Source organism: Chinchilla lanigera, unplaced genomic scaffold (genome assembly GCF_000276665.1).
Source record: "Chinchilla lanigera isolate Chin_1 unplaced genomic scaffold, ChiLan1.0 scaffold00009, whole genome shotgun sequence".
Classification (NCBI taxonomy): domain Eukaryota; kingdom Metazoa; phylum Chordata; class Mammalia; order Rodentia; family Chinchillidae; genus Chinchilla; species Chinchilla lanigera.
The window spans coordinates 11,470,271-11,496,758 of NW_004955410.1; the positions used below are offsets into that span (position 1 = coordinate 11,470,271).

The 26,488-nt window shown below is 43.0% G+C and overlaps 1 long non-coding RNA gene across 1 annotated transcript; it reads left to right on the forward strand.

Moving 5' to 3' along the window:
- The first annotated feature begins 22,861 nt into the window (after positions 1-22,861).
- LOC102029945 lies at positions 22,862-24,706 on the forward strand. The gene is made up of 3 exons (XR_259836.2): positions 22,862-23,011; positions 23,098-23,254; positions 23,581-24,706. It is a non-coding gene; the product is annotated as an uncharacterized LOC102029945 (long non-coding RNA).
- Positions 24,707-26,488: the final 1,782 nt, after the last annotated feature.

Consider the following 26,488-nt stretch of genomic DNA (forward strand, 5'->3'; position numbering starts at 1 on the left):
TAATTAGGAAGCCTAGTAAAACTACATCTGCCCAAGGATTTTAATTAAGTTAAAATGTTAACACATTGTTTATTTTACACTGAGTTTGGGGAAAATCTTTAAAAGGCCAAATATGATAGAAACAATGCTTCACTTCTGTTCCAAAAACCTAGATGTTAATGTTCAGCATACCATGTGAAGCAACACTGTGTCTTACGTTATGAATGAAGCATTTTTTTCTTTGCCTAAAAATGGTAAAATAACAGCAGCAAGGAGCATATGTGTTTATCACATAGGAAATAAGGTTCAGTGGGCCATGTCCTTACCAAGGGAATTTTCCACATTCCAGTTCAGGCCTTCTCCCTTCCAGACTCAGAAACTCCAGCACTCCCTGAGTGTATTAACCTCCCCAGGGGCAGACCCACAGCCACTGATCTTCCAAACAGAATGCCAAATTTCTCATTTCCAATAAGAAGCACCTCTCACAGGAATATCCATGCTCATCTATTGTGCAACCAGCCCTTCTCTCTCAGCTGGTGAACTTACAGGAGAAGCCAAATAATACAGTGGTCAAAATGCCATTTTGTACATTTATGATCGGAAAAAAAAAGTCCTATTACAAGCAAAGGAATACTAAAAGCTGCTTTAACAGATCCATAAGAAATGGAATACTAAAAGGCCTTGCAACAGATCCATTTCCGCAGGCAGAACTATGGAGGAAGTCAGATAATCATCAGAGATTGCCTGGAGAGCAGGAAATCAGAACAAAGAGATTTCTTAGATAAATCCAATGCCTAATGACACCAGGCTGAAATAGCCTGATGCCTTCCCCTACATGCTACTGGCCAATAGATTGATCTGCCCCATCGAGGGGCAGGGTTTATGCCCTCTCCCTTTGCAATGCTGTCGAGGGCTCTGCCACCTGTGTCTGATAGCTCCGATTTCTGCATTTCCAACCCTATCGCCATGCTCCGGTTCTCACATTATTTCTCTAACTGTACCTAGCATTGGTCAAGTTGCTCTCTTGTTAGCTGAGGATCACTGTATTTTGCATCTTCCATGTTCTGTATTCTGTTCTGTACCATTTTGCATTGCGTTTATGGTTTAACTCTGAACCAATCACCTTATTTCAATTTCTTGAGATCATTTTTCCAAAGCTTCCAACACATGCTAGTATCTCTGAGTACAGTATTTTATTTCTTCTGATTTTTGAGGAACTCCATCTTGCATTTGAAAAGACAAGAATAAATTCCTACTTCATCTCTTCCTTTGCATGGATTTAGTTTGGATCAAACACGAGCTAGGCTGAACCACCTTCGGCTACCATTACAAAGGTATCACTGTTTGCTTCAGAGATGCTGAGTTGCTTATTGTGCTTGTTTGCCTTCTCGGGGCACCATTCACCCACCACCAATTGTCTATCCATTAAGTAAATATTTGTGTCTTAAACTGAGAGAGCTGGGGCCAGAGGAGGGGATGAGGAGTGAGGATAAAGCAGGAGCTGAGCCAGGGTGAGCAGATAGGAACCCCTAGGGCCAGTCTGCGAGGGCACAGAAAAGTGGTCAGGTAGAGAATTTTTAATCTCAATGTTTTAATTTGTGGGCCTGAGCATCTATTGCATGAACATTCTTAATTCTGTCCATAATTTATTCATTTTCAAGAAGATGCAAAGCAGAAGGAAAAGAAGAACAAACACTTTACAGAACCCCTAGGGATTCTTTGCTGTCTTTGGAACTTAAGTTTGTCTGAAAGCTTGAGCCTGGAACAGAGCTATAACCTAGAAGTAAAGGAAACAACAACATAAAAAAAAAAAAAAAGATTTTTTCACTCTTTAGGTTCCAAAGAGATGAGCGATAGGAGATGCAAAGGGGCCAGGCTCCCCACTCACCTGCTCTGAGACCCTTTCATCTTAAACACACAGGTCTCACCCTGAGAAGCAGCTCTTGCAGTTCTTGCTCCAGGGCCCTTGTCCGCCTCTGTAAGGCAAGTGTGAGCTCAGCATTCAGCACTTGCCCTCTGGAGGCAGTGTGCTCCGGAATGGCGATAGCTCTCTCTGAGGGATGCTAAAAAGAATGGAATAGATATTTTCTGAGCCATCATTAAACTTCTGGGGTAGGAGAAAGTAAGAAAAAGTGAACAGACTAGGAATTGTCTTGTCATTTGAATGTACTAGATTTTTTTTGTTGCTATTTGCTTGTTTGTTGTACTGGCGACAGAACCCAGAGCCTTCCCACTGAGCTATATCCCCAGCCTTTTTATTTTTTATTTTGAGACAGGGTCTTGCTAAGTTGGCCAGGCTGGGCTTGAACTTTCAATCCTTCTGCTTCAGTCTCTCAAAGTGCTGAGATTACAGCCATGTATTACTAAGCTGAGCTAGAGTTTTACTCCTTTTTAAAAAAAAACAAAACCATAGAATCATTAGAGCCATCAATTCTACATTGGCTGGTGTGCACGCATGTCTGTGGGTGCATGCGTGTGTGGGTGTGGGTGTGCACATGTGCATATTTATACACATATAAACTTTGGGAATAAAAAGACCCAGATAAAAGTATATACCATGAAACAACATCCAGTGAATATAACAGGTGGTACTTCTGAATATGCATTTAATTTTTGTGAAATGCCTACTTAAACAGTGGTAAAGGCCCAATATACAGGTAAATCCTCCTGCAGAGAAATCAATTATACCATTAAATCTATTCCTACATCTAACACACTCTAATTGTGAAATATTTCCTGTTGCAAGTAAATTTACATTCAAATTTTAAGCAATGTCTTCAATTCCACAAAAAGAATAAAAGTAGTTTTAGGCTCATGGTTTAAAACAAAGCATCAGTATGTGAAAAATTCTCAAGATATACATTTTATTTTTACCCTTGAATTACTTGAGACATCTCAGTACACATGAACACAGAGGCAAAAGCTAAGGTTTCTAGTTGGACAGTGATGTTCTTAATGAAATAGCTTCCATCCAGTTGTTTGGGAGGATGCATAGTCTAACAGCCCTGCCCCTCTGACCCAAGAGTTATGCCTGTCAGCCCACATGCCCTCCTATCCTACTCCACACAGACTCCCAACCTAAAGAGTCATTACATTACTGCAGAAGGAAGCCATACTAGACACTCAAGAGCTCCTTCTTACATACGAGCAGACAATTTAGGGTTGCCAGGCATAGGAAGAGAACCAGCAAGAAAGTAAGATTAAGACAATCAGGAAAAAAATTAAACAATTTGAGAAACACAGCAATTGTAATTAAAATATCCAAAGAAAGGAGAGATCTATAAACCAAGGTAACGTGGTACTAAAAAGGAACAAACAGAAAACAGAATCATTAGAAAGTATTAGTTACTAGATAAAAAAAAAAAATACAATAAAAAATAGAAAAGTCAAGGAACTTTCTTAGACCTTAAGATAAAAAGACAAAGAGCTATAGGGAAATGATATAAAAATCAGGAGATATTTTATTATTTTGTATATTTTGACACATGTTTTTAAAAATTAAAAGATAAGGAGGCAGGTATAGTGATGCATACTGTAATCCCAGAACTCTGGAAGGCTGGGGGGGCGGGGGAGGATCACCACTTCAAGCCCAGCCTGGGTAATTTGTTGATTCAGTGAGACCTTGTCTCAAAACAAAAAAGGGCTGGAGGGTATAGCTCAGTGCATAGGTCCCCAAATAAATATTTTAAAAATTAAGGAAAAGACCAATTCAGCAAGAGTGGTATTCAACAAATGAAATTGCAACAGAGGTCAGAGAAAATAAAGAAGGCGAGATGACTGAATAAATGATAAAAATATTGACACAAATAGTCCACAAATCTTCAGACTGAGAGGATCTCCTAAGTGCCAGGTAGAGCAATTTTAAAACACCTTCTCCCAGACATTTGGTTATTGAAATTTCTGAACAGCAGGGATAAAGAGGCCACCTGAAAATTCTCCAGAAAATAAAGTCAGGTCAGATACAAAAGAACAAACCACACTGACATCTGATTTCTCACTACTATTAAGAGTGGGTGCAAAATGAATGGAACTATAATTTCAAAGGTGAGGGAAAAGAATACTCAAACTATTGTGCTAGGATTGCGCCATGACAATTTATCTGTTTGCTCTGTGTTTCTTTCCCTTTTTGCAGAATCACACCTTTAGAGTCTTTCTTAAATTCCCCTATTCAGAAGGACATGAGTCATCCACTTTGGAAACATCAACAAAGACTATAAAATTGAAACAGTGAAATCTGTAGCCCAAAGAACAGATGAAAAGATATGCCTGCATGCTTACAGAGCTAGTTTTTCCACTCCAAAGACTAGATAAACTATGTATTAGGAGAGAGGAGGAAAAGGCAGCAGGATCATTTCATAAAAGAATGAAGAAGACTCTAAATTTAACAGAGAAAGGGGAAGGAGAGGGAAAGCCCTTCATCACAGATATCAGTATGTTGCTTAGAAACAATGTTGAGATGTCCACATTAACTGCAGTCTCTGGTGAAGACTCCATCCTTTTAGTCTGATGGCTGGTTATCACCCATTACATGATTAGTTCAAAGGTCCACTGTCTGATGTGGCCCCCCACAAGGCATTTTGTGAGATGTGATATGAGCAGAGAGCATTTTCCTCCAGTCAAGATGGGACTGGGAAGAATCAGTTGAAAAACACCCTATGAGCAATTCTATTCCCAGCCAGACTATCCACATGGGCAGAACTAGGATATTTTGAGGCATGCCAATCTTGTTTTGTATTATTTGTAGGAAAGTTAGGGATTTATTTTAGCAAAATGAAAGAAGGAACTAAGAAAGGCAAAGATGTGAAATTCAGGAACAGTAGATGTAACCCCAAAGAGCCCCAGGGTTCCCAGGACAACAGTTGTACTGCAGCTCTAGATTTAAGGGTAGGAGCAAGAGGATGGAAGTTTCCAGAAGGGAGGGAACTTACAAAGATGATCTTGATAGAAAAGATGATATAATCTGAGATAATATACTGAAAAGGATTTGTTGAAACCAGGACTTAGCAAAGGGGAGATAGTAGGAGAGGAGAGGTGAGAGGTGGGGAGAAAGAAGTTGTTTAGAAACAAGGATGCTCTACTAAAAATAAAATACAAAATATGCAACAGGTTCAAATCTGTAATGGTTTTAATTTTTTTTTGAGACAGGGTCTCCCTTTGTAGCCTAGACTGGCCTCAATTTTACAGTGATCCCCCTGCCTCAACTGGCCTCAAATGTGCAATTGGTTTCAAACTTTTCTAAATTATAATAAAAATCTATTTGACCTGGAGGGAAAGAAATCATCCCACTGATCCAAAGTTTATATCACTTGGGCCAGAAAAGAAGTAAAAATACTTCTAGCACATAACTTAGGCCAGTATTTGCATGGGCCAAGTAACACAAAAGTTGCAATTTTTGGTGTTTTGGTTTTGGTTTTGGTTTTGGTCTTGGTCTTGCTCTTGGTTTGGTTTGGTTTGGTGTGGCTTGTGAGGAAGACAAGTATGGTAGCAGAAATGCTGAGAGAAGGAGGATCATTGAAGTAGGGAGGAAGCCAGATTTCAAAATGAGGGCACTAGGACTTTTTCTAAGTTGACAATGCTAAAAAAAAAATGATAGCCCAAGAAACAGATGGGGCAGGGCAACTAACAGCGTCAGGAATTTGTGCACATGGTAAATAGAACATTTTAATTATTCCAAATAGCATCAAACATCTTCCCTTTTTTGACATTTTTTTAAATTAATTTCTTAGAACTATCTTTAGGGTAATACCAACTTGATATCTCTCTTAAAAACTTTTGGCTAAGGAATTGAGGGGTTTCCAGCTGTGATAATTTTTATCAGGAGTGTCTCTAAGTAATATATGTTTGCGCAGCACATGTATTTGTAAACATGTAAAGATGAGTATATAATTTAAGTTTATTCTTTTTCCTCCAAGGAAAGAAGATGTCGTGTTGCTGTTGCACAAAGTCTGAGTTAATATTGGTTGACACGCAGCGGCTGTGGGGGAGCGCAGGCAGGAAGACAAAATGTACTTTATTAAGCAAAATGTCAGCTGCACGGCCAGTCCCCCAACATCCTGTAGTGTGGACAGCATGGTGCCTCGTCTGAAATCCTCCCATGTATACTCCTGCCAAATGACTGGAAGCCTTTGCATTTAACAAAATAATATGAGGCTTTTCTTAAATCTAAATGCTACATGAGGGCAGTTTCAGCTACCCAAATATTGTAAAAAATTCAGAAGATATTCAATCACTCATTTCCACCTAGTAACCAAAATTTGGTTTAGCATGTGAATTTTTTTTTTTACCTGTATAGTGAATAAGATGCTGCCCTGCTGGCAATTCATCATGAAATAGAGTGTGAGCGATTTAATTTGGCTCAAATAGAAGGAAAAGAAAGAAAAGGGAAGGGAAGAAGAGGGAAGAAAGAATGGAAAGAAGGAAGAAAAGAAAGAAGAGAAACAGGTATAAATAAATTATCTGGGGTCACAGAAGTAACCAATGGGAAAACTGGGGGGAAAAAAGGACACCCGGCATTGGAAGGAGAAAAGAGTATTAAATATGAAAAAGAAACATGTTTTTAATACCTATTTGGTTCATGCTGCTATGACAATCTCATGGACTGAGTAATTTAAACAATAAGCATCTGTTTCTCACAGTTTTACGGCCCAGAAGTACGTGATGAAGGTGCTGCAGACCCGGTGTATAGAGACCTCTCTCTTCTGGGTTTACAGACAGCGTCTACTTACTGTACCCTCACTTGGCAGAGAGGGACCAGGGAGCAAGCTCTCTCAGGCTCTTCCCGTAAGGACTAATCCCATCTCACAGGCCACTCTCCTGACCTGATTATCCCCAACACTACCACCCTGTGCACTAGGACTCTAGCACATTAGTCTGTTGTGGGAAGTCCCACCGGCATTCAGTCCTTCGTGCTGACTATGGAAAGTGAAGCTGAGACTGGGTAGAGATGGGGAGGTTATTGTTTTTTATTATAAACTCCTCTATGCTCTGATTTATTTTGAATTATACTTCTTTAACTAAAAAATTCCAATATGCATTTCAGAAATGCCCTCCTCTGTGAGCATTTTCTGATCTTTCCCCCATGCCCAAGCAAAGCTAGGCTCTTTCACGTATGCCTTGGTTGTACTCACACCAGGTGCTGTGGACTGAACAATGCTGCACCATCACCAAATTCATGTACTGAAACCCTTGTGAAGATATTGGAGAGAAAGATTTTAGAAGTTGCTTAAGGTTAAGTGAGAGCCTGAGGGCATGGACAGAAATGTGTCCTGGTTTGATAGAACTGGTGTCCTCAAAAGGAGCGTGAGACACCAGAGCTGTCTCTCCATGATATGGGGACAGTGTGTGGGCAGCCATCTGCAGACTAGGAAGAGAGCCCTCACCCAGCCCAACTGTGTTGGCACCCTGCTTTCCAGCTTCTCAGAACTCTGAGATTAATTTCTGTCATTTCAGGTACAGTCTGTGGTAATGAGTTACGGCAGCCTGAGTTGACTAATAAACCAGGTTCTAACGCCATGACTGGTTACATCCATTTCCCCTTCAGAGTCTACCTCCTTGCAAACAGAGGCCCATATCAATATAACTACCATATATCAAGGGCCTATTGTGTGCCAAACACTGCTCCAGGAACTAACAATGATCTCGCTTAATCTGGACAACTTCTTAAAGTTAGATCTGTTAGCCTTACCTTACAGATAAATCAAGGCTTGGAGAAATTCTGATTTGTTTAAATGCATTCGTATCCATTTATACCTGACTCCTGCCACAACACTGCCTTCCTTCTGTATTTTCTTACCTTCTAACAGCTTCTGCACAAATACCCAGTTTTCAGAGGTTGGCTGTTAATTTCCTGAATCCCTATCTCATCGGGATAAAGGACAACACTTCCCTTTACAGTAATGAAATTCCTGAATTTGATGCTCTTGGACACTTTCACCTCTCACGATCATAACTTTAAATTTAATTAAAAGCCTCTTCTCCAGACAAGTCTAGTTGTGCAATTTGCAGAGCTCAGTTAATAACATTGCAAAACTTGCTGTTCAAGGAGTATTAAGGATTCCAAGATGGCAACAGCAGAGTATTAAACCAAGCACAGAGCCCTTGTTGCAGAGGCCACATGCCAGACAGGCAGCGCAACCCCCTAACATTTCCACAAGTCCAATTTCTAGCCAAGCCACCTGAAATTGCTTCTCAGGACAGCATCAGGTAGAATGGGGAGAACATCACACACACATTTTTTCCTGTTTCTCTGTTCCCTAAAAATGGTCCATTAGCCAGATTAAGAGCCAGCACTTGAGAGAATTCTCAACAGACAGGCAGAATTACATTACTAAGGCAACAAAAAGTACGTGTTTAATATGACCAATTAACAAAAGAAACTGAATGCCTTGCATCCAGGCTTTACTCTCAAAGAGGAAGCACATCAAACTGTACATAAACTTTGGGTTACAACATGAGAAGCTAGCATGATCACAGGAGCTGAGAACATTTGGCCCATTGCCTTACAATGAAATTAATCTTTGAGTACATTCAAGAGTTTACGTCAAAATTGCCAACCTCGGCAGAATCATTCCATATGGAATGCTCCAGCCTCAGCTACTGGAGTTCAGCTCTAAAACAAGAACTGCATGCAGATTGAGCAAATGTGTGAGCCAGGCAGGCACACTGCGCATGACTGAGGTCCTTCCACTGGGGGACTCCAGTGACTGCCAATCCATTCTACTCTAGTGGATTCCTGCGTCCCAGAAATGTAGGGTGATGTTATCACAGCTTCCAATTTTTCAAGCAAATCTAGAATGGGACATCCCAAATTGTAAATGTCAACAACTAATTTTAATGACTTAAAAAAAAAAGTCTGGTCTAGTCAAATAAACAATTGAGCACTGGAAATGATCATGGGTACTTAGGGCCTGATGTGACAAAAACCTCATTTGATCATACAGAGTCCTCAGAAAACTACATTTGTGACTAGGGTCCCCTATACAAACCTGTCGTTCACAAGGATGCTTGGATGGCCAGAATATCTGAATTGGCAAGAACAGAGAGTTTAAGGCAAAGTTTTCATATCCACTACTGCAGGAGACAAAATGGATGGAGACACTCTTGGTTATCACATTGGGAGGAAGATGAGAATGCTACTGGCATCTAGTGAGTAGAGGCCAGGGGTGCTGCTAAATAGTCTACAGTGCAAGAACAGCCCCACAACAGATGCTTGTCTGACCCAAAGGGCAATAGCACTGTGGTGAAGAAACTCTGTTCTGTGAGTCAGTGATCTGCCCTCCAAATGGGTTCTCGGGACGGAACTCACAATGCACATCCTTGACACGCAAGTTAGTCTGCAGGGCACCCGCTCCATGGGTCACACCAGACACAAGCATTTTAGAAAACTTCCAGGTGATGTCCATGCATGGCAATTGAACCAAAATAACATAACCAAAAGAATTCACTGATATCCAGAGAATTCCCACTCTAGAGAACAATAGTAAAGGAGACTTTTCCATTTAAGATATAAAATGTTGTACAACCAAAACTATGGTATCAGAAGAATCCACCCAGAGCCACAGCCTGTTCCAAAACAGATAGGGGGGCTAGAAAGAAGAAAAAAATCACATTTTTACCTTTTAAGTACAGAAGTAATTTCTTAGACTGCTACAGGCATTTTAAAAAGTGTATCAGTAAGAAAGACAAAGGAGCCATGATATTTACAATTTTAAAGGCAAAATATACTCCTCAAGGGCTGCTGATTTAGGCACTGGCAATGAGATGCTTGAAATTAAAAAGAATAAATTGCAGATACACTTACTACCATTTCAGTACATACTGTAGTAATTGGAAACTCCTTTAAGTCATGTAAAGTAACCTATGCTGCAAGTTTGTTTTGTTATTTTTCCATTAACACTTTAAAAATGCGTTTGAAAAAAATACTGCCTGGAACCCTGCTTTTCTTGGGGAAGGTAAGAAATGCCCCTTCTCCAGAAAGTCCAAAAGATATTCTTCTCTTCCTGTCAAGCAGGTTAAACACAAGATGGGCTGCTCTTGCTGGTAGAAGTGTGTCCCACCCTTGGAAGGTCAGGCATGTGCAGGGGGCCATCATCCCTAGCAAACATCAGTGGAAAATTCAGCCCAAAACCATACACGTAGATAAGGGGAGGTCTCTTCTGTGACTAACTCAATAAGATGCAAGATTGCAAGTTCAAGCCTAGTCTGGGCAACTGAGTAAGACCCCTGACCCAGAATTAAAAATTCTTTAAAAAGTTTGGAGATGTAGCACAGTGCAAAGGTCCTGGGTTCAATCCCCATTACTGGAAAAAAAAAAAAAAAAGAAAGAAAAGTAAAACTTTCAAAGCTGCAAACCCAGACAGAAAGTCAGAGAATATGGAGCTTCCTGGGTACTAAAGGCTTTGCCACACACACTAGTGACTTGCAACATGAGGCCTCTTTACAAGCTGGCAATAGAATTGAACTCTGGAAAGGCCATTATAGGTAAGATAAAGAGGGGCCCCGGGAGCCTTTCCACATGCCAGTAAACTGATCTTGTTTACATCCTGTGTGCTGCTTTTTTTCTACTGCTTAGTAGAAAACCAAAGTAAAATCAGTTCCATCTAAGCCAACTTGTCATTATTGCCAATTCTCTGGGATCACTTAAACCCAGATGAGCTTCAGTGGTCCGGCTTAACTTGGAGTGAGGAAAAACCTTTGAAGAATACTACTTAATCTGGGGGAGTAGCAGCCAAAGGGGGCTCACTCTGGGAAGCAGCACCATTACTCCACGTCCTAATTCCTAGCACATAAAAGACAGCCATTGTCCTTAATGACATCCTCGGTAATCACCAAGGGTCAGCCAGCCCTCGTTAGTCCTTGGGACTATCGTATCTGCTTCCATTAGCTGCACCTCTTATCTCCCAAGGCTCTCTGCCTCCCTCCCTTGCATCAAGATAGATATTAGAGCTCATTCCAGCCAGTTGTTTTTTTTTTTGTTTTTTTTTTTTTAAATAAAGGAGGTTGGTGTGATGAAACTCTAATGTGTTTCCTGCCAGGAAGTATTTCATGTTGGAAGCTATTTAGAAACGTAGGAGCTGGGAGTGCAACTCAGTGGTAAGCATGCTTAGCATTCATAGGGCTTAGATTCAATCCCCAGCACCACAAAGAAAAAAAGGTTAATACTTAATCCAAAGGAAATGAGCCCTAGAGGTCAATTTTCAGGGACCATATCTTCCAAATGAAAGAGCTCTTATACCCCTCAGATCGGCTTATGTAGTCACCTTGTGAGCCACAGAGAATGGAGAAGGAAAGATATCAGGACCCCCTGTAGAGGAAGGCCAAGTCTCTTTCCATCTTTCAAATACGTCCAGAAGCAGAGAGACCCTTGCCCAAACTTCTGTTAGGAAACAGCAAAGTCAGATAACAATCCACCTGGATCCTACAGTCCAAATGTCTTTATCTTCAAAAACAACAATGGCAAATTCCCAGAGAGAGCACATGCTGAACTAAAAAAGTACTCAGTCATTTTCCATGGCCTTTGCAGGGAATGGGGGGATATAAGAAAGATTCTATCTCCTTCAGCCTCTTGCTAAATCATCTAACTGGTTCATCCATAAAGCTGAACTACTCCGGCAGAGACATCCTGGTGGTCAGTGGTCTCATTAACTAATTCCACCTCTGCTAATAATAGTGGTTTTAAAGCAGGCTATTGCATAGCGAGAGGTTTTTGCCACAGTAAATATTAAGTGAATCTTTTCCAAATCACTAAAAGAAGAGACATTAATGAATAAGAGCTGCAGCACAGAGTAAAAACATGATTAGGAATTGATCTTCTCTCTTGCTTCAAGTACCATTTCCTGCCCTTTAGGCTCCATGGTTGCAGCTGAGACAGGAAAGGGAGATTGAACATCTTTTAGCAGCTTAAACTGAAGACCATTTAAGCCTCCAAGTAGATCCTCAGTGGAGAAGAACCTGGGGAGGTCTGGGAACGTGGGTCAAAGATAAATCTTATTTTATTTTTTATTTTTGGAGTTGAGAAATAGCTCCAAATTTATTCATGAAATTATTCATCAAAATTGCAAGAGTAGATTTACAGATCCATATATCAACAACAAAACAGAAAGGTGATGAGACACTCCAGAGACATCTTGAAAAGTTCCAGAGAAGCACAGACTAGGCTAGACCTCTTCAGCTCAACCTTGACTGCAGGACAGGTTATATTTACTCCTGCATTTTCTCAGTGAGCCCTTCCTTGTATTTGCCTTTCTTTTTTCCAACTTGTCCAGACTTTGCTTTGTGTTCAAGAATTTTTTTTCACTCTTTGTCCAGTTTGAGGTGATGACCACCTTGCTTGGGTGAAGGCCCACATAGACGGTGGTGCTATTGGCTTTCTCACACTGCACTCGCTCGACATCGAAGACGTATTCCTTTCTGTATACCTGAGCTGTACACCGATTGGCTGACCTTTGTAGTGTCCTTGAATCCCTGGACCTAGTCGTCCTTGGGGATGGGCGGGCCTTGCACTTCTGCTGCAGTTCCTTGGAGAGAAGGGAAGACACGATCCTCCGGCACAAGTGGGAGGAGGCACTGAGGGGGTTGCAGTTTGTGTAGCTGCCAGAGGCCACGAACGGATTGAACTTTATGGTTACAGTCTACCAGGGCTGGCTGGTTCAGGCTGGGTGAGCGCAGAGATGAAAGTCAAAGGTAAATTGTGATCACGAGCCAGGGACTAATAAGAAAGTTTAGCCATGAGGTGCAGAACAAGCGCTATGCCTGCCACGGAGGACACAGATGCAGGGGGAAAAAGTACACAGTGAGAAAAGGCCTAAAGGCTTGGGGCCAAAAGTATTTTGGATTTAGCTGTTTTTCTGATTTTTGAATATTTGCATATGCATAATGAGATGTCTTAGGAATGAGACCCAAGTCTAAACATAAAATTCATTTATGTTTCATATATGCCCCATATACATAGCCTGAAGATAATATTATACAATAATTTTATGCATCTGCATTTTGATTGTGATCATACCAATCATACCAGTGAGGGCAGGTGTGGACTTTGCAATTTATAGTGTCAGCTTAGTATTCAAAGACTTTGAGATGATAGAGCATTTTGGAGTTCATATTTTCCAGATTAGAGCTGTTCAAACTGCATTTTATTTTTTTTATATTTATTTATTTTTGAGACAGGGTCTAGTTTTAGTTAAGGCTGGCTTTGAACTCACTATGCAGCCCAGGATAGCCTTGAACTCACTGCAATCCTCCTGCCTCAGCTTCCCAAGTGCTGGGATTACAGGTGTACACCACTATACCCAGCCTCAAACTGTATTTTAGAAGTAAAGAGACGTAGCATTTAGTTCTCAGTCCCATGACTACTTTGCCATTCCCTGGAATGAATGCTGCGTGTGGACAGGGATTCTTTTTTGTCTGTTTATTCATTGCTATGCAGAGCAATGTGTGTTGCATAGTTCATATTCAGTAAATGTTTACCAAATAAATGAATGGATTCTTGTAATCTTGGGCAAATCAAGCAGCCCTTAGGGTCTATTTCTTCACTGATCTTTTCCCTACCCACTCAACAGCATCTGTTCCAAAGAGCACGCACACATGAGGGGCCTGTGTGAAAGGAGGCTGATAGGGTGAACAGCCTTCATGCTCAGAGAGAGCGTCCCACGGCATGGGACACAGCAGCGAGCTCAGGAGCAGGTCAGCAGGTCAGAAAGTACAGGGAGGTGGGACCTAAGTGTGCGAAACACGTAGAAGTTCTAGGAGGAAGGAAAGCTGCAAGGGCAACAGCAGCTACCAATGACTAGTGGGAGTTTGTTTAAACAGAGCAGAAAAGTTGTGTAAGCAGCACAGTTTTCTTCTGGCTTCAGCCAAGGAGCTAATGAGGATGAGCTTTCAGCTGCAAATGGAACCACTGAAGGAGGGGAAGAGCAGCGGGAGCCTGAAGATTTAGAGTAGACACCGCAGAAAAGAAAGAAGGCTGATAGTAGAAAAGCCACTTTGCTTTCCACTAAAAGGAAGAGGAGAAAAGAGGGATAAAGCTACAGTCTGGATTTTGAGTGTCCCCCCTCCCCTCCAAGATTCGTGTGGTAAAGGCTTGGTCTCCGGGAAAGCACTATTGGAGGGAAAGGAACCTTTAGGAGGTGGAGCCTAGCCGGAGGTGCTCGGGTCGTTGGGAGTGTTCCCTTCGAGGGGCTCAGGGTGTGGATCCTGGCTCCCCCATTGTTCTCGCTCTTCTGGACTCTGACCATCATGTGACTGGTCTTGCTCTACTATGTCACTCCACCATAATGTGCTAGCTTCTCATAAGTCCAAAGGAACAGGAACAACTGATCATTGACCAGAACCTCCAAACCTGAGCCAAAATAAACCTTTTCTCTTCAGGAGTTAATCATCTCAGGAGTTATTTTTTCCTAGTGGCAGAAAACTCACTAACAGAGACAGGGAGCATGAAGATCAATAGACACTCTTGTCCCCAAATGAGACATCAAAGACTTTCATCATAGTCCTGATTTTGTGTGATCTTACTGTTTTCACTGAAGGTATCTTAGGCTGGGTTCTATAAGAAGTGGATCTTGTAAACTGGCAGTGTCAGGGACAACTCGGGCTCCATTGCTGCCATGACCTCAGAGGAGCTGATGAGAAGCCCCTCTGAACTCCTTACCAGAGAGATGATGTGGGAGAGGGTCATGAATCCCTCAAACTCCCGGGCTGAGCATGCATACGTATAGAGTGGGTTCCACTACAGGAGACACTCCTTGTCTCAGCATCAGTGGAGCCCCAGGACAAGAGTGAGACAGTTACAGCACAGGTTCAAATGCATCTCCATAGAGCTCATTTAAAGCCCACAGGAAGCACAGCAGTGGGAGGAGCAGGAGGTGAGGCTGGGAAATTTGGACATGGGGCACAGCCCACACCTGGCACCCTCCCGGTCCAGCCCATCACAAGACCACTGTCAAGGTATTGATGTTACAATCAGGAGTGAAGACAAAAGGATTACTGGGACGAGCTGAAGCTGGTTCCCAGGTCATTACCGACAGGGACACTTACCTCCTTTGCCATATAGTTAGATCAGTTCTCAAATCTCACGTATTAGAAACAGCTTCATGACATCTAAAAGTCTCCATGCATATGCTGTAGCTCAGGCTATAAAACAGCACAATAATCTAAATTAGAAAATTAACATCAGTACAATAACATCTCTGATTTACAGATCTTACCCAAGTTTCACCAAAGATCCTCTACTGTCCTTTTCTTGTCCAGGGCCCAGGGTCAGATATACTCAGTGGTCCTGTCTCATTAGTCTTGTCCAATCTATAACAGTTCCTCAGTCTTTCCTTATCCTGCATGACCTGACACTTTTGAAGAACACTGGTCAGTTATTTTATAGAGTGTCCCTCAACTGAAGGTGATGGACCATTTCTCATGATTAGAGCGAGGCTACACATTTTTGTCAAGAACAAAACAGAAAGAATGCTTTACCCTTCTCAGAGCACCACGTGATGGTTTTCTGATGCTACTGTGTCTTAATAATGAAGCCATTAACCTTGCCACTTGGTCAAGGTGGAGTCTTCTAGATTTCTTCAGGCAACGTTATCACTTGCCCCCTTTGTAATGAACTAAGATCTTGTGGGGAGATTTTCTGAGACCATGAAAACATCCTGCTTCTTGTTATACTCTGTCCACTAACTGTAGCACTCACCAATGGTTCTCATCTGTAGCAGCTATTAACATGGTGTTTGTCTAATGTTGATTTTCTAGTCTTCACCCCTACATTTATTTGTTAGAATTGCAATCCAAGGAAGAGCTAGGTGGCTTGCCCTTCAAGAACTACGAAAATTTGACAACCCTACATAAAGGGCCTGGGTTGAGGCTTGACCTAGGGATTATGTGAGAAACAGAACTGCTGATGTGAGGAAAATGAAATTAAATACTTGCTGTGACTTTCATTTAGAGACGGATAACTTCACTTGATAAAAGGAGCAGCTGGAGATGAGAGATCAATAAACCATCAGAGTAAAATATGAAGTCAGGAAGTGTTTCAGGTATGAAATATAACAGAACAGTGTCTTTAGTACTTAAAAAAAAAGGAGGAAAAAATGCTAGTAAGATGTGTGAGCGCTGGCATGTAACACACAAGTGGAAAAGGAACATGTTTACACAAACCACTCAAGATAAAGATCAGAAGAGAAGAAAGACATAGAGAGCTATCTGCAAAGTTGTGGAAGAAAAGTCCAAAAGATGTAAAGACCAAGAGATGGAGGGAAGGAGGAGAGAGGGAGCGGAGAAGAGGATGAAAAAAGAGTGAAGATGCATCACGTCCATGGACCAGCTCCACACGGTGAATGCAATCGTTATGTACTGCAAACGCGTACTAATAAAAGCATTTAAAAAGTCAAAGAGAAAACATTGTGTGGGCTTATCTGACCACAGGGAAACGGAGAAGTTGCTGGAGGTGCTTTTTAAAAGTGGGAGAGTTTTAGGAAGAAATGAGGAAGTGGTGATTTTAGGTCACAGTTGGTGACTACAACAACAAAGGAAACGAGGAAGCAGCAGGAGGTACAAAACTAAACCAAGATGAGAGGAGAAGCAGGACTCCAAGACCCCAGCAGCCCAAATTCAGACCAAAGGAGGGAAGGAATGGGGAAGGACAAGTCCAACGTAAACAGCATGATTTTGCTAGTGGGCTGGGAGCTTGTCTCAGTGGTAATGGAAATTAAAACTTGAGTAAGAGCACAAATTTGTAGGCAAAGCTATGGTGGAGAAGGAAGAGAAAGTGCGGGAGGGACTTCAGCTTGAGGAGAAGAGCAGAAGGGCAGAGCCAAGTGGAGAAAATCAGACCAGGCTGCTATCCAAGGGGCGAGCTTGGATAAGGCTGCTGGGATGAGTTAGGGTCTGGTAATTTTCCACGGGGCTGTGAGAATGGAAAATTTTAGAAATCTTTACCTTGTGCGTTTTTTTTGTTTTTGCTTTTGGAAGTACTGGGGATTGAACCCAAGGCCTTTGTACTGAGAAATACTCCCAGCCATTTTGTTTTGAAACAGTCTTGCTAAATCAGTTTTCAAGGCTGGGCTCAATCTTGCAATCCTCCTGTCTCAGCCTCCCAAAGTGCTTCCTGATGTTTTAAGGGATTTCTCCCTTGTGTTTGATAGAGATCAGGGGTTGTTATTGTCTTGGGAAACCACTGCACTCATGTGCTGTTACAAGGCACCCAGTCCTTGCAATAACATTAGGGGATAAGGAGAGGTTGCACTTCCCCCCACCTCCTCCCCGGTACCGGGAATCGAACTCACCACCTTGCGCTTGCCAGGCAGGCGCTGTGCCGCTGAGCTAAATTCCCAGCCCCTGCACTTTTACACTGTTGGAAGGAAAGGAAGGATATATGCCTTGCCCTTTAGTGAGAAACAGGGGCTATTCTCATAGCCTGAGAATCCCTCCTTTCTTGTCCCTATGGGGTCTCTATTCTATTTCAATTCTTTCTGTTCTAATGACAACTCAGCTCAAACTACCATAAGCAAAACATGGGATTCTGCTGGCTTTCCAAACTGGGAAGATCTGGGTAAGAGCTTGCTGAAGGTCAGCAGCCAGCCAAAATCAGTCAAAAGGCTCCCCTCTCCTCCTCTCTCCCCCACCCATTGCCTCTTGGTTTGCTTTTCTTTTGTGTTTTGGCCTCATTGCCTCCCTTTCAAATGGGCTTCCTCTGTGCAGACAGGCAAGATGGCTGCCTTTCTCACAGAGCTTTTAGTAGCTCAGCTTGGAAGCTCTAGCAGCAAGACAAGACTGTTTCATGAAGTTCTGCCTGTTGCTGCCAAAGGAGAATTCTGATTGGCTCGTCCTGCCATGTTTTGAACCAATCATTGCTGTCAGATGAATAACCTCACCTGATTGACCAGGCCTGGATCCAATGCCTATCCCCACGCCCTGACATCTGGGTGGGACCAGGGTTAGCAGAACCATGGAAATGGTAGTTCCCCAGAATAAAGAGATGAATCGCCACCAGACAAAGGAAGGTAGGCTCACTACACATACCAACAGATTCTCATTATTGAAGACTTCCACAAAGAACTTATGGAAATAATAATAGTCAAACTTATGATAATATGATTAACATGCACCCAGTGCTTACTATGTGACAGGTGCTATCCCAAGGCACCAGACCCTTTAGGTGTATTAAGTCATTTAAAGCTCACAACACTGTTATACGATTACAATCACTGCACCCAGGAGGAAGCACCATGGGTAGGCAAAGTACTACTTGTCCAAAGGCACACGGGGAGTTAGCAGTAAAGCAAGGACTTAAGCCTGATTGTCTGAATGGAGAGCCCATGCCCTCCTCCTCAACACTGGATCTGGGAGAGGTAGGCATGTGAGAAATAAAAACAAAGTCAAACGGCTGGGGGTCAGGGGATGAAGGAAACCACAGAGAAGAACCAGCTAAATCCCCCAGAGCAAGGGTAAAACCATCACAACATGGGCAAACAGAGCACAGAGGCACTGAGAACATCTAAGGCTGAAAACTCTGCTTGGGGAAGTTTAAAATTAAGGCCCCAAAAGGAAGAAGAGGGCAAACTTGAGACGGCCAGTCCACTGTGCCCACCGGGCTCTCCTGTGAGGCGAGTATTGATTTGCTGCTGTTGTGCAGTGGCACACCAGGGAAGGCTCCAAAAGCTGTTATTGTACCAGCAATAGCAATAAGTAGGCCTGCGGCTATCTTTTTTCTGAAAAACGTACTCCGTGGACTTGCCTCACATTAAATTAATCGCAATAGATCAAGAATAGAAAGAAACAAAAACACGAAGTCTAAGCCAAGCACCATCTGACACACGTAGGTGACTTGGGTGGCGTGTCTGTGTAGTAAAACCGAGAGCATGAGAAGAGGGGATGCCTAGAATAAGTCCTTCAGACTTTTACAGTAGTGGAGAGAAGCCAAGCACTGCTACTTTTCCAGGAAATCAGCTGCTTGAGACTGTGCTTCAGAAAGTGTCGTCAGAAGCGTCAGGCCAGGAGCCTCTTAGCTGAGCAGCAGTGGCCCCGGGAGGTCTGAGCCAGCTGTCACTCTCTGTCCACTGCCCTCTGCCTTTGCCACCAGTGGCTTTGAGCCCCATTACTCTTTGCCCCCAGTAGCATGTTGCAAGATAACTCAGACGTACCATGTGCCCTCCATCCCTCGCTGCTATTTCCACAGCTTTGAACTTGCACCCAGTGTGCCCTTGAATTTGTCATCCGTAAATTTCCCTTGGTATTTTCCCTATCTCCTCCAGCCCCAAGGCCTCTCTGACCTCCTTACGGGTCATTGCATTTTCTACAAAAACCCAGAGGAACGTTCAGATAGGCACGCTGTATTCTGCCAAGCATACGACGCTGGCTGCAGCAATCTGCCCTGAAAAGGGACCTTTAAACTTTCCTTTGGTCCTGTCTTTTACCTTTTTTATTTTTAGATATAGATGTTAAGGCTGAGGCTGAGAACGAGCTGTCCCTTTTCTCAACCAATCTCATTATAAGTGAAGAATGGTTCCATTTTAAGACACCAAGGGTCATTTCTGCCATTCAAAAGTGACTACGTTCCTCAATTCTCAGAGAAAATTCTATCATATTCTTATCTAATCCCAAAGTACCAATCTGCTGCTTACTAAAGCAAGAGTTATTGGTTGTGTTCCAATGTCGTTTTCCCCTCTCCCCTTGTGCTAGAACCTTTTATTAGTAGACATCTGCACGGAGGCTCAGTATAACCATTGTACTGTTCAGCCTTCCTCATACCTAACTGTGGCCGTGTCATTAAGAGTTGGTTAGATTAAAAAAAAAGAACAGGAACCTACTTTGGTTCATTTAAAAGAAAGATTATTAGAACAACATTGAATATCACAGAATAGCAGCATGGCTGGACAGCTAAGCTCATGCTTGTGCAGCCAGGAAAACCATCCCCAAATTGCACTGGTTTAGAGGGGACCCCTTTTGACAAGAACCCAGCATTGGACACCTATACTGCTAACACCACTGGCTCTTAGCACTTACAGCTGCCATAGGGTCACTACTTGTGCTGCCCCGCTGCTAGAGAGCCCTCCTGACCACTCTCCTCCTGCGTCCCCAGCTCCTGGCTCAGGGTCTGGTCAGGCCCAACACCGCTGCAATGACAGCTGAAAAGGGAAGTGTCTTAAATTTTTGGCTTGTCAAGTCTTGGCAGTCTTTGAGTCCCAGTAAAACACAAGGTAGAGGACTCTGCAAACATTAGGAGACCCTAAGCTGGGCTCACCAAACTAATACAAATGTCCACTGTATCTATCGTGAAGAAACTCCAATATAACCTCCAATATAACTGTTACACTGGTAAATTTTGATGAGTAAAAAAGCATTTGTTTTTCAACTCTGAACCTTTCTTTCTAGGAAGTGAAACTCTAAGTAGAGATACGTACTTCCTCATATGTAGAAGGATATAATGACTCCTAGAAAAAGCGATTCCTTCTCTTCCCATCTCTGGACTGGGAGAAGTTATCTGAAGTACGCTGGGTGTGGTGGAAATAGGTAGAGGTTTAGAAGGACCTCTCTTCTATGTTTTCAGAACTGCCCATCACAGAAAGGTCTGGTCCTTGATTTTTGCCATCTTTGAAAGTAGAGGCCCAGGCAGGTAGCTCAGTCTGGGCAAATCAGATCCACCTGCCTAAGATTCTCAATCTCAAATGAGTTTGAAACAAAGATGCTATAGTGGTCAAGAATTCATCTGTGCTCTATGGAGCCAGCAGGGACACCCAATGTCTAGTGACAATGGCAGCAGCGTTCCCATCTTCTATCCTGTAACACGATTTAGGATCTGATTCTCATCTGAGTTTTGAGCCTGGCCTTCCGGGAGATTCCGTGACTTTCAGTAAATTCCCTTTTCACTTAAATCAGTCATAATTTCTCTTGCTTGCAACTGAGAGTGCTAACCCACAGGTATAAATTAACCACTACATTAAGCTTATTTTACAACTCATCAGCCTTTTAATATATGCACATATGAACCACTAAAACTGCTCAATATTTTTCAGCTTTGCCTCTCATATTCATATGATTTTTCTTAATCTTCAAGACTAAAACCAGAAGGAACTTTGGGACTTCCTGGTTCATTCTTTTCACTGAGGGAAATTGAGATTCAGAGCAGTTATTTCTTCTTTTAGCACATGAACCTGATTTCTACGGATGGTTGCTGGTAACTTCTCTTCCTAAATACAGCCCATTCCATAGTAAGGGGCTGTCTTTTCTCATGCTGAAATTCATTTTGGAAATGTAATGAGCTACCTCTCTTTTCCACTGCACAAAACCCCAAAAGAAATAAGAGCACCAGGCCCAGAATCAGTCCTGAGAAAACATTGCTAGCTTTGTTCACTATCCAACCCAGGTCAGCATCTGTTTGTCAATAGACTCAGTCAAAACCAGGGTTTTTGAATTTGTGAATGAGCACATTAACTGGGAGGATGGCATCCAGTGGCGTGGGTGTGGACATTTTCTCCACAATTTGTGCTAAAAAGATTTTTTAAAAAAATTATTAAGCAATATTTCTGATTCCCCATGCCCCAATATTTCGAATTCACATGAGTAGAGATTACCCTTCTGGTTCCATCATAGGGCCAGGTGGCATGTTTAACTGTAATTGCTCCTCATCCCATGGACTCTACCTGTGAACAGGATTTCTTACATAAACACAACAGCTGGCTAGGATTGCTGCCAAGTGTAGTGAAAATCTGTAGAGAATCTGAAGACTTCCGTCATACATCTTAGTGGAGGAACTGATCCTTGATTTTTGCCATCCCCAGAAGTCTAGACCCAGGTGGAGAACCCAGTCATGGCCAGTTGGATGTTGTTGCCCAAGACTTGGAATCTGGAATGAGTGGGGCAGAGGCATTGGAATGATAGAGGGGGTCATAGGCTTTCCCTCTGGGCAGTCCTATTTATATCCATAAAACACAAACACAGCTTTCAAGTTCGCCTCTCATTGCCTCCCGTTCCTTGGAAAATGTGCCGATTACCCTGTAGTATTTTGAAGGGGACAGCTACACTATGTTTTCCTCTTGCTCTTGAGCTGCCCTCAGATACCTCTTCTCTAAAAGCTATGGGGGTTTGTTAGTGCCATCCTGCTTATACTTCCATAGAATTACAATTAAGAAGAGTCCACCTCTTCTACATTATTTAGGATCAGGCTCAGCTGAGAGACAGAAAACCCTACATAGCCGTTCTTAGATCAAGACATATGTGTGCTTCTCTTTCACTTGAGCAGAGGCCAGAGGCACTACCCAATGACACGATGGTGACTTTGTGGGTGTCAAGAGCTAAGGTCCTTCCTATTCTGCCACTTCAGCATGCTCCCGCATGTTTCAAAATGGCTGCCTGAGTCATGTCTCCATGACATCCACAAGAATATATAAAGAACATTTTTTTAAGGACACTCTGAAAGTTACAATAATACTTCTTCCATCTCATTAGACAAAACATAGTCAAACTTAACTGCAGTGTAGTTAAGTAGTATGTAGCACCCTTCATAGTGTGCGTTGCTATTCCAAATGGATTTGGAAGGGGGAGAGAAGGGATGTTGTAGACAATCAGAATTCTCTTGCATCCCCCTACTCTTTTATTTTTCTGATAGGTCTCATATTGCTCTCCAGTAGTAGATTTAAGACAAATGAAATGATAAAGTATTGGAAGAATTGGCATCAGACTGACCCACTTTCAAACTCACTAGGTGTGTGATTTTGGACAAAACATTTCTTTGAGGTTCAGTCTCCTCACCAGTCCAATGGTGACAGTGACATCTACTTCATAGTGCTGCACAGAGTAATGGAGTTTTTTTTCAGGATGGCCACACACTCTTTGGCGTCCCTCCCATTGTGATGCAAGGTGTATGTCACCTCTTCCTCAGACCTGGGTGAACTCTATGAGTGCTCTGACCAGTAGACTCCACAGCAGGGCTTCTGCAGTCCCCACTTAGCACTGGCCGGGGATACATGCACCCCAGTCAGCCCTTGTTGAGTGACTTTCTAAGGCTTAGTACGGCACACATTTGAATTGTGTTCCCTGCATGGTAATGTCTTAGTCTAGACTAAGTTAGAAAAACATCCATATTTACACTCTCAGTTTCCATTCTCATCTTTTGAAACTTGCTTTCAGGAGTCAGCTGCCACCTAAGACTTGTGACCACCTTGAAGCCACTGAGCTGAGAAGCCCAAGCATGTAGCGACGGGGCTCCAGGAGCACTGAGGTGGCGAAGGCCAGAACAAGGAAGGCAATGGAATCGTATCATCCATCTTCGCCCTGGCGATGCCATGTAGGTCCTAGCTGAACTATTCAGCAAAGATTTCCCCAAATTCCCTTCCACAAAATCATGAGTAGAATAAGACAGCTGTTTGGAGCCCTCAAATTCCACGTCCAGTTTGGTAGGCAGCAATAGCTAACCAGAGCAATGTACAGAGCTCATGGCAGGTGTTTATCTGTGGTTCTGATGTCTGGACTCCCATCCTGTGTGAGAAACGCCTGTGCATTAATAAAGAAGCACATCCATTCCACTATCACAACCTACTTTTTTATCATTTTGATAACAGAATTAGATTTAATTGCCTCCTTTTGTAACACTGAGTATTTTATTGTACACAGTTGAAAACCTTGCGCCAAGCTACTATTCACGAGATTTCATAAAAACATCCAGAAGACCACGTGGCAAAAGAGAACAAGAGCAAAGAAGAGTTTGAGAATCCCTGCTAGGGGAAGTTGGAGCCATTGACCAGAAGAGCCTTGTTCCTGAGTAACTGCAGGAAGCCGGGTCCCACCCCTGCTCACCTCCCAGGCTTGGAGTGGAGCAGGGTGTGAGTTTACAATGAATGTGTTACACCACTGTGCTTTGGGCTTCATTTAGCCACTCCTCCTGGTGTAGCGTGCAATGACAGGAGGGCACATTTACACTCAGGAAAAGGAAACCTACCAATGCGAAAGGATAGAGCGGGAGTTAACCAGGCTGACGTAAGAAGACGCAGGCTCCGAAGGCGGCGGGTTGGGACCTGTCTCACAGACGCCTGGGCCAGGCCCTTCTGCTGTGGCTCCCTCCTTGCAGGCACCCTGCTTCCTCTGATGCAGACTGGGGCTCCTCGGCTGCTCTTTGCCGCTGACACTTTGCCCCTGATGGCGTCTTCCACATCTGCTGAGGGACTCGGCTGCTCAGCTCTGACCTGCTGCCTCCTAGCACTAGCATCTGCGCGCCCCGCCCCCCGGCACTGGTTGGTCTCCTCGGTGTCACCCTGGCATCACCTCCTTCTTGGCTTAGCCTTAGTTCTCCTGACCTGGCTCCCACTCAGCACCCAAGGTGCCCCCTGCCCAGCATTGCCTGATGGTGGCATACAACCCAGTCACCCTTGGTTGACTGACCTTCCGAGGTCACTCTGAGGCTCCTAGAACACTCACTTGAATTATCTTTCCTTCCCCATAATTACTTGGAGCAGGATGAGTTACAAAAATACATATACTCATCTTTTCATGTTATATTATATGAAAAGAAAAAAAACTTAATATTTAGGGAGCCTGCACATTCAACGCTGCTGTATCTAACCATTGCCACAGTAGCTCTCTTAGGCAGGAATGTGGCCCCACATTCCCAAAGGAAAAGAACTGAGACTCTAGGATTAAGTTTCTGCCTAAGGCTCCCATGCCTAGGAAGAAGGAAGGCTGAGGGTCTGAAGCAGGTTTACCTCACCCCAAACCTATTTTCCTTCCCCTACAAAATGCTGACTCTGACCACCTCAAATTGGGCTGTGATTATTCAAAGGGGTGGTTAGAGTTATAGGCGAGCCTGGGGAGATCATAAAGTGTGTATGTAAGGGTTCCGTTCTGGGCATCGATATCCTTAAAATTTCTCTTGGCAGCTTGAATCATAGAACACACGTGTTCGGCATTTCCAGTGACATTCACAAGAGCAATGGTCAAAAAATAACAGTAAAATGTAATGAGGACAAAACTTCAAAAGGAAAAGCACACATGCGAACTTTAGAGAACTAATTCCCTGTAAACTTACCTAAAAATACTCTCAGGTTCATCGCAGACAAGGAGCTCATTGTGACTCAGCTGAACAATGCAAACGATACGTTTTGATTTTGGTGAGTGTGGAGGGCTTTGTTGTTTTTTCAAGTCTAACTCCAGGAGTTGTTAGCAGAAGCACGACAGGGAGAAACCATGACGTAATCTTTCCATTCTTGTTCAGCCTTGCTCAGGATTTCAATGCATTATGCGGCTATTTTGGAGTGACTCATTGTGATGGGTGAAGCTGTTGGGCATGTGCTGGGGCAAGGCAATAAAAATTATCAGTTTGGGGTGAAGCGCCTTCGGTACAAGGCCCAGGGGACCGGGTTCAGGGAGAAGCGGATGAGGTAAGCGATAAGGATGAACATCGAGAATCTCAGTCACTGTGTAGTAATCACGCATGGACCGGAGACCATTTTCATCAGCAGCACCTGAGCCGCATAGAAGAAGCACAGGGTTGGGGTGAAATGTAGATATCTGGCAAAATCCTAGGCCTACTAAGGCAATATTTTTAGGAGATGGGGAGGCAAGCCCCCCAGGAACTGAAGTTGACAGCCTTTCAGCCAGGGACTTTCAGCCTTAGCTGCTTGTCAGAATCACCTGCAGAGCAACCTCAGAGAGTCTGACCCACTGGTCCGGGGTGATCCAGGGCATCAGATTTTTAAAAGCTCTCCCAATGATTGTACTGAGCAGCTGTGAGAAGCTCTACTCTTTGCTAAGATGTACCCACAAGCACCTGTCTGACTTCCCTGGAAGAGTGGAGGAATGTTGTGAAATACTTCAATGAGTTAATTTCCTAGCATTCATGGTGAATCACCTAAGATACAAGTATCTTGTTTTTATAACAGTGATTTGTCCATCCTGGTGTTAGGACTCACACCTCAGATTCACTGTGAACCATTGGTCCTGGGTCCTGAGTCCTGGGTCCTGGAGACTGAGCTCTCCTTTTCTTTCCAGTGCTGCTGGGGGCTGTGAGGGACAACAAAAAAAGTAATTATACAGTGCTTTGAAAGAGTGGTGTGTGTAGGAGAGTGACCTGAGCATCTTGGTCCTCTCTGCGGGCTTCAGCTTTGTCATCTGCATGCCAGGCAACTTGGGATCAGAGGCTATGACTGCAAGCTTATCTATAGAGACAACTGAGTATTGCTTGCCCCAGAGAACAGTTACTTTCACAGCCAGGTGTGGGAGGGGTGTCCAGGTAGCTGTTAGATACAGACGGCTGTCCCATAGCAGAATGGGGAGAGTGTTGCTGACATTAGTCATTTTGCCTTAAATTTAAGTCGATTGCTAGCAATCTTTGCATTCTGAGCCATAGCTGATTGTGTATGTAATGACATTAACTGAGTTCCTGGTGAGGTTCTTCCCTCACATTCTTGAATTCATATTTAAATAGCTGTCTTTTTAGATTATAACTTGTGTGCATTATCTTTTTTCTAATTGTAGTAAAATAAGCATGAAGTTAACTTTTTTTTAACTTTTTAGGGTTTTGTTTTTG